The following is an 8398-nucleotide window of genomic DNA, read 5'->3' on the forward strand; positions in this document are numbered from 1 at the left end:
ATCAAGTGATTGTATTGCTTTGCTAGACTGGCCTCATGGCGGTGTTGTACAAAAGGAACAAGGGCAAGCCATTCACGATGCTCCAATGTTGGATGAAGTTGATGCGCACAACAAGTCAAGCAACACTGGCAATTCACTCAAGACCATCAATGCCAAAGGAGATAAAGTTGGTGAAATAAGGAGTGGAGTTGAAGGGCTTGCACCACCCACCTGTGTGCCAAGGTCGAGGGGATGGGAGAAGAAGAAAAGAGAAGGGGCATCGGCCAAGATGACAAACAAATAAAAGGACATCATGATGAAGGAGGAGACAAGTGCCAAACGCAATGAGCTCAAGTAGAACGTTCATGGATATGTAAGAAAAGAAGATGAACCTCGAGAAATCAATGATACAGAAAGGAGATGCAAACAGATGTTTCTTTATTTTGCATAAAGAAAAAGGAAAAATATGTTTTTTTTTTTTAGGATTTGAATCATAGACACAGTTCATGTACTGTAGAGATGAACCTATGATGTAATATCCAATTTTGCAGGTGTCTGCTCGGTACTTGCAATTGCAAGTGTGTGCCCGCCCGGTACGAAAATGTTGGTCCACCCCGGGTGTGCTCCACCTGCGTGCCACGTACATAAGGGCGCTTGCCAGAAAAACTGAAACAATCAAGCATGCGCCACATGCTATAACATATGAACACGTGAGCTTACAAAACAATATGCTTTTTTTGTGACGTTTGCAAATAAGAGAAGAAAAAAAGAAGGCCCACTTACGGCCTCTTTGATTTACAGGACCGCAAAAATCAGCAGTGAATACACTCGAATACTACAGGACTTTAGTGCACCAAAGTGTGCGCCACATGAAAAACAAATGATTTGCTTTTCTTTTTTGCAAGAGGTTTGGGAGGATAGAAAATTTTCTATGAAATGTATTTTGATGGAACCTTTTGGGGAAAAAATCATGTAGGACTCAATCCTATAAATCAAACAGCCAACATAGGAAAATACGAAATGTATTTTCAAGGAATCCTTATAAAAAATCATGTAGGGTTCATTGAATCCTGCAAAATTACTTTAAAAATCCTTTGAATCAAAGAAGCCTTTAATAAACTCAAAACTCATCATGATGGAACAACAACAACACGGGTAGCTAAAGGGCACGAGAAGCAAACCAAACGCAAGGAACACTAGACCTCAAGCAAAGCATCCCAACACATAGAAAATGTAGCGGCTGGAACTGATACTGCCCTAAACCCATCTTAAAAGAATCTCCACTGCTGAAACATGCAACAGTAGAAGCAAGGACCAAAAATCTAGTCCTGCAACCAACAGAGGAACAAAATGTGATGGGATGCTGCATGCCATCTTGCATGGTACCAGCGCTAAAGAGTGGAATGAAACGAGCACCATCGAAGAAAGAAGAAACGGGAACAAAATGACACCTGCTACACTTCATCACCCCTGTGATGGTGGATCATGGATGAGCCAAAACTTCCCTAACCTGCGACTACACCTCAATTCAAAGTTGCAGCAACAAAGATACCAAGATCCCATCAAATTAGCCTAGCAGGGTTAAATTACATGGTTCCAACATTTTCGAGTACACGAGCAGGAAATGAGGGGTGACACTAGGGACTAGACACAGCAAAATGCTACTAAGCTGCTAACTCGCTATAGAAAGCTGCTGCAGGAAGATTGATCCGCTTGCAAACCGTCGCTGATGGATGCAAAAGACCCCCATTCGCCTGACAAGTTCAAACCTTCATGGATGTATTCGAAACAGCCAAAAAGCCCAATGCAACAATGTTAGAGACGTGGACTGCCCAACTTGGATAGAACCTTGGTTCTCACAACTTCAGCTCCTAAAGATGCACCGCAAATAAGGCCATCCCACATTTAACTGGTGTAGAGAAACACCTCTGGCACTGAATAAGGATCGAGCTCGAAACAGCCTCGAAGCTTGCCTGCTTTTTCATTTGTCAGATGGAAGCAAGGGACGTGGTGAGCGAACTTTGGGTACTCATCCTTGCTTATTGTTTTCACATCTGCCCCTCTTCGAAATACTGCCCTGTAGCCATCCACCTTTCCTAAAGGCTGAACTTGTATGGACGAATCAGTCTGGCCAACAATCTCCACAAATTCATACTCACAGTTTTTAAAGTCTTCTGCAGTCCATCCAGCCCTCCAGTTCTTGTAAACGGCCCAGATGTCACGGAAGCGAGGGATTATTTCATATTCATTTTTTCTACCAGTTGATCTAGCAACCACAGGATGAGAAAATGACTCTGTACCAGTGTAAGTCGTAGTACCATCATTGCCAGAGGAAACCTTAAAGATTCCACACGCAAGAGTCCGATCTTCTTTACCAGTCAATCTTTTCTCCTCCTCTCCCCGAGGACAGAGATCAAGCCATTTCACTTGTACTTTATTATTCTTGAGATCGACTTTCTTTATGATGGCATAGTAATTGGGGAACTTGTCCATATCACTATAGAGAGCCCAGATCTGCCCAGGTTCGAACTTCTGAATCGACCTTATTTCTGTAAATTCATAGAATTCTGAGTCAGGACATTCAAATTCATCCTGGACAATGCCATCAGATTCCTCATTAACATCCACACCTTCTACAGTAGATGGAGTATGATGCTCTTTGTTCTCTTCCTTTGTTGCTCTTGTAAAGAGCCCTGTATTCATACATGTAGCATGTGGCACCTCCCCGACCTTCTCAGACCCCTTGCCAGAATTAATTCCACTGGATGAACCAGCATACTTGGTATCAACCCCCTTGCCTTTTACTGTGCTTTCCAGAACAACAGAAGCAAAAGCCTCTTCCAAGTTAAGGGGAAGCGCTGCAGGATCAAGTTCAATAGCTCCTTCTGGAATGCCTTCTCTTTCAGTCCCACGCATGAAATGATGAGGGACGCAATGAGAAAATCTTAGTGTGTTATCCTGAGGTATCACACATGGAGTTGCCTCTTTCGACTGCATAAATAAGCTAACAAAGCCTTTTATTTTTACAAGTGGCACGACAATGATGCTAGTGCTGGTTGTGAAATCCGTGACAACTTGAACAAGTTCATACTCAAAATCTGTGTGGCTGTCAGCATCCGAACTCCAGCCGATGTCCCATCCCTTGTGCAGGGCCCAAACTTCATCTTTCCTAGGATATATCTCATACGAGTTTTTTGTCTTGCTTTTCGCACAGGAAATAGTTTGGGAGAACATATTAGCTTCTTTAGCTGTGTCTGATGTTCCATGCTTAAAATGTCCACAAGCAACAGGCAGTTCTGCACGTGACCATGCCAGCTCTGCTTCATTTGTGGGATCCAATTCCAGCCAAACAAAGTGTACTATAAACTTTGGGGCCATTTTTACCTTTGTAATTCGAGCATAAAATCTTGGCATGCAGCCATGACTATCATAGACTGCCCAGATCTGGTTGGGTCTAAACTGACTTACATCTCGAAGTTCGTCGAAGTTAAAAAATTCAGGATCTGCGCAGCTAAATTTTTCCTCATCTGAAGCATCATCAAGGTTTGGGTCTAGACCATTGCTGCTGACAGAATTGGATGTTTCTTCTTTCTCGTGATTAAGACCATTTGTGTGACCATTATGCCCAGTTTTGTCTTCATCAAACTTTGATGTGCTGCTTTGATCATCACCATGCAACACACCACCTTTCCTTAACCTTTTGAAATTGGAAGAACTGACATTATTATCGTCGTCATCATTACCATCATCACCAATATCTTCATCTTCACTCTCTTCCTTATACTTAACTTCTTGCTTCTGCCTACTTGACCTGCGGCTGTGTTGACTCGGCTTTGCATTATTTGCAGCAGCACCATCTACAGTGATCTCTTCTTCACTATCAGTGGTGGTCTCCGAATCACTAGATTCAGACACGGCTCTCCTGCCCCTTTTCAATCCTGCAGCTGATGAACCTTTTGAAGTCCGAGCAAATTTTGCTTTCTCATTTGGTACACCTGCAGCACTAGCGCTATTACCACCTTCCCCCTTCTTTTTGTTTGTATTTGCAGCTGCCTTATGAGATCCATAATTAGCATGAACCCCTGGAGTGGCATTATTCCAAGCCTGTTGACCTGGGGCATTTGTCTGCCGGCCTGCAAAATTCTGTGGTGCCCCTGCATTTTTTACCCCAGCATACTGTCGATCTGCCCCAGAAGGAACAGCTTGCTCATTTATATCATGTGCAATAAAAGGCTTCAAACAACTCTGACAACGGATAGCTTTCTTCAACATTGCAGTGTAGTACTGATATCTCATGCCACAACTTGAACACATGGTCCAGAATGTTTGTGGTGTCCCTGCAGAATTTGAGGGCTGATGAAGATTCACAGGTCTAACAGGAGCAGCTCTCCTTGACTGCTGATAAGGGGATGGTCTTGCTGCACCAACTCTGACTGAGACTCTCCTTTTCATGTCATAGGCAGAACGTTTTGAGCTGTCTGTAAGCGTCATGTTTGCTTCTCCCACTAATTTAAATGCTGCCTCTGCACCTGCAAACTTGTTCTTGTCGGGATGCAGCAAAAGCGCAAGCTTACGGTATTGCTTCTTTATTAGTGTGTCATCATTCGTGAAAGCAGGTACCTGAAGTATCCCATACCAGTCAAGCTCTCCATTAACCTTCGTTCCAGCAGCACAATGAACGTCACAGACAGTTAACATTTGTGAAATATTGTCAATCTCTGAGAAAAGTTGTTGTGCTTTGATGATCAATTTTTTTGCACCAACAAAATCCTTCTCCAGCAATTTTCTTTCAGCCAGAGCTTTTGCTCTAATAGCTTCCTCTTTGTTGCAGTCCATGATAACAAGTATAAATAATCAATATCCAAACTCCTAACCACTCTCATGCAGAAAGTCCCAGTAACAAGAAAGACTGTTTCTTTCTCTCCATTCTTTTTCTCATAATACACAATAGGGATGGTGCACCTTATTGCAATACTGCCTTCAGTTAATTGTAGTGTCCAGAATAACCAACTTCAAGGTACAAAATACGTTCAGGAGCTGAGATATACTACTTAAAGAGCAGTACACTAAATAAATTAACTGGTCAGCCTGCATGAAACAAAACAACGATTATGGTTAATAAATTTGATAAGCATATTCAAGAAAAAACAGAAGGCGTTTTTTGCTACAGAAGAATAAAAATTTGCATTTATTGCCTCGCTCAAGAGATAAAATCACCTCAGACGACATTGGTTTAGCGTTAGTGCTGACACGAAAGGCTGTTAGCAATCTAAAATGAAATGTGTGCATAGTAAATTAATAATATAAACAATTCAGGTTTAAAGAAATATGCGCTCAACTGATAAGAAAGCACAGTTCATTGGCCTCTTCCTGGGTTCCAGCTAAGCCCCAACAACAACCAGAGCAAGTAACAACTCAGTTGTCCTACGGATTACGTTAAGCTGTTTCTTTTACTTTTTGGGGATGTGTGTGCGGGGGGGATCTTTCTCTGTTTAGAAAGCACAGTTCATTGGGCTATTCCTTGGTTCCAGTTAAGCCCCACAAACAACCAGAACAGGGTTTTGACAGTTTCAGTACATTATTTTATTCTAATTCGATACAGCTTGCTGAAGGAATAAAAGCAAGAAATAATTTGATATCTGAAGTCTCGAATGTGTTATGTACAGAAACAGAAAAATAATGCTGGGATATGGCAAACGTGCATTTTAACAAGAATGACAAATTCAAAACTAGTGCATGAAAGAACCGTGTATCAATCTGCACACAACTGTGGTCTGTTAATGTCTTCAAAATTTAAAATTGACAATAAGAACAAGCCTGAAGCAACAGCACATATTTTCTGCACAACACAATGTATTTAATAAAGCTCACAGATGTAATTTCTGAGATGTCACTTCAAATTCACTAGCCATGGATCAAGGTGGAATATACTTACTATAATCATTAAGATATTTTACATTAAAAAGACTAAAGTGGTCTATCACAACATAACCGGCTGGGATATAAACTATACTAAAGAAATGCGAAAAATTGGAATGGAAATTCCTTGATTCATAATATACAGGAACTTGAGAAGTTTTATCATCAAGGTATGGGGCCACTAGACTGATACGACAGTAACTTCAGGGTAGTGTGTGTACAATTTGCATAGAATTGGTGATTCAAAGAAAAATAAGTAGGATTCACAACAAACTTCACATACCTAAATTTCTTTCTTAGAGGCTAAGAATGAACTAAAATATCAGTGCATTTGCAGTATCTTTGGTTTCAGCCAAAGGCAAATATCTAGCACTAATCAAGAGATTTGTAAATCTCATGGTAAATGGACCAACAACATTGCAAATAACAGCAATCAAGTACACGATTACACTCACCGTGAGGGTGCACTAAAGCTTGCATGTCTTATGATGTTGTACAACTCTAGTTCCAATTAAGCCAGTTAGGCAAAAAGTAAACCTTAGTACCCTACAGTCAAATCAGCATTTTGGACAATGATAATAAAATATGTTCCCGGATTCAAACACGCAAACTATAAACAAACCCCTGTGTAGAAGGCCGAATGCCTAATGTTGCATCTAGAAAGCAGTAGGGCAAATTACCCAGTTGCGCCAAATAATAGGATGCATGGAAATAAAGTTCCTGTGAATTAAGCTAGTATTGTACATAAGGATAGGACAAACAATTTCAATGTCTGTTTGCACAGTAGTGCTTCTTAAAGGTTCAAGAGAATGGAAAAAAGTACTTACTACTTACCACGGAATACAGATGACCATCATAACAGGCACAGCGAGGACAAGCTTGGTATTATCTGCAAAAATAATAATAATGAGAATCATATGCAAATTTCAAATGTAATTCTACATATCAACTTCATATGTCCCTCCCTACTTGCCTCTCTCTCTCACACACACACACACGCACTAAACATAATAAATCAGCCAAAAAAACAAATATGATAGCAAGCAATACATTGTTTTTATTTTTGGCTCCACAGTTATGTAGGGACTAGGGAGGTAAGGTGTCAAAAACACGCCCTGGAGGCAACCATAGGGTCGACTATATTTTGTTGTATTCGTGATTTTTTGGATAGTTTGTTCACTGAATAATATCACCACAAGTGTGACTTCTTTGTGAATACTCCGTGTTTATGTTTACAATGTTTATTTTAAACTGATCTTGGAATGTTAAACCTATGAGATTTGTATTTCATAATTATAGAGATGGAGATATTAAACCAACAACACAAGACACATGTTCGAGGGTGTGGCACCCACAGCCACTATGAAACAACACAAGAACATTGTATTCTTCGTGTCGACGGGTGGTCTTAAGAACATTGTATTCTTCGTGTCGACGGGTGGTCTTACAAACAATGTGTGCTCAAGATGTGTAATTACTAATAGGAGAAATGGTTCGAATCTTCAAGCAGAAAAGCTACTCGTATCCCCTAGTACCCCTTTTTTGCCCGTGAAAGAGAAAGGATCTCTTCATCTGCGCGAGCACACACGCGCGCGCGCATGTTCAGACAAGTTTATGACCTCAAAACACTTCGGTTTTACCCCAGCCCTAGTTTCGCCTCAAGACGCTAAAGCGGGGGTCCAAACAAATGACGAGCTCCCCGGCCCAAGTCCAGCCACGCATCACTGGACACGCGCACCCGCATCGCCGCTCACCCCGCGGCAGCCCCGCGCGTGAACCATTCACCGGCCCGCGTTGATTAGGGTTTTGTGGAGTTCCGAGAAAAAGGGGATTGGAGGCCTCAACGGCGGGGAGAGGGGGCGGCGCGTACCTAATCGACGGCGGAGGCGGCGGGGGGCGGGCCGGGACGCGAGCCTCCGGCGAAGGGAAGCGGGCGACGCCGACGAGGAGGAGGGGAAGGTGGGAGGGTTTGCGGTTTGCGCTCGAAATCTGACGAAGGGGGGCGGGGCTCTCTGTTCGCACCAGCGGCGGCCGAGCAAATGAGTACTCGCGCTTGTGAGCGGACGTGAGGTCAAGGGGTTAAGGGGTTGGAGCCCAAACTAGGTATGGATCCGGATGGTATCGGGTGCGAGCCCCGTCACAGGTCTGGTGGGGTCTCTGATGGGGCCGTACCCACAGGCAGATTTTGACGGGTTCGGACTTTGGCTACAATTATTTACTATTACATAATGAATAAAAATTGTTCTTTATCTTTTACCATCCACCTAACCTAACCGAAGATCCGGCATTCACCCAGCGAGGGTAAGTTCGAGGAAATAAAATCTCGCATTCACCCAACTGCAATAATGAAAAAAATCTGCCTTTCATCCAAGAGATCAGGCATCAAAGGGACTCACCAAATCGTTTTTGAATGTTTGGATTCGGTGGTTTAGGGTCCAAACACTTTTAGCCCTCTTCAACATGGTTTAGCTAATTAGGCTGGACCAGTCCGGACGTTCGA

The 8398-nt window shown here is 42.4% G+C and overlaps 1 non-coding gene across 2 annotated transcripts; it reads right to left on the reverse strand.

The window, feature by feature from the left end:
- Positions 1-1513: 1513 nt before the first annotated feature.
- LOC109749902 (uncharacterized) lies at positions 1514-7997 on the reverse strand. Of its 2 annotated transcripts, none has more exons than XR_005759788.3 (3): positions 7769-7997; positions 6733-6787; positions 1514-5067 (listed from the first exon to the last, which is right to left on the reverse strand). It is a non-coding gene; the product is annotated as an uncharacterized protein (transcript). The 2 variants fall into 2 exon arrangements; XR_012187447.1 differs by having other exon boundaries at positions 6726-6787; positions 7769-7971.
- Between the last annotated feature and the right edge of the window lie 401 nt (positions 7998-8398).

Source organism: Aegilops tauschii, chromosome 6 (genome assembly GCF_002575655.3).
Source record: "Aegilops tauschii subsp. strangulata cultivar AL8/78 chromosome 6, Aet v6.0, whole genome shotgun sequence".
NCBI lineage: Eukaryota > Viridiplantae > Streptophyta > Magnoliopsida > Poales > Poaceae > Aegilops > Aegilops tauschii.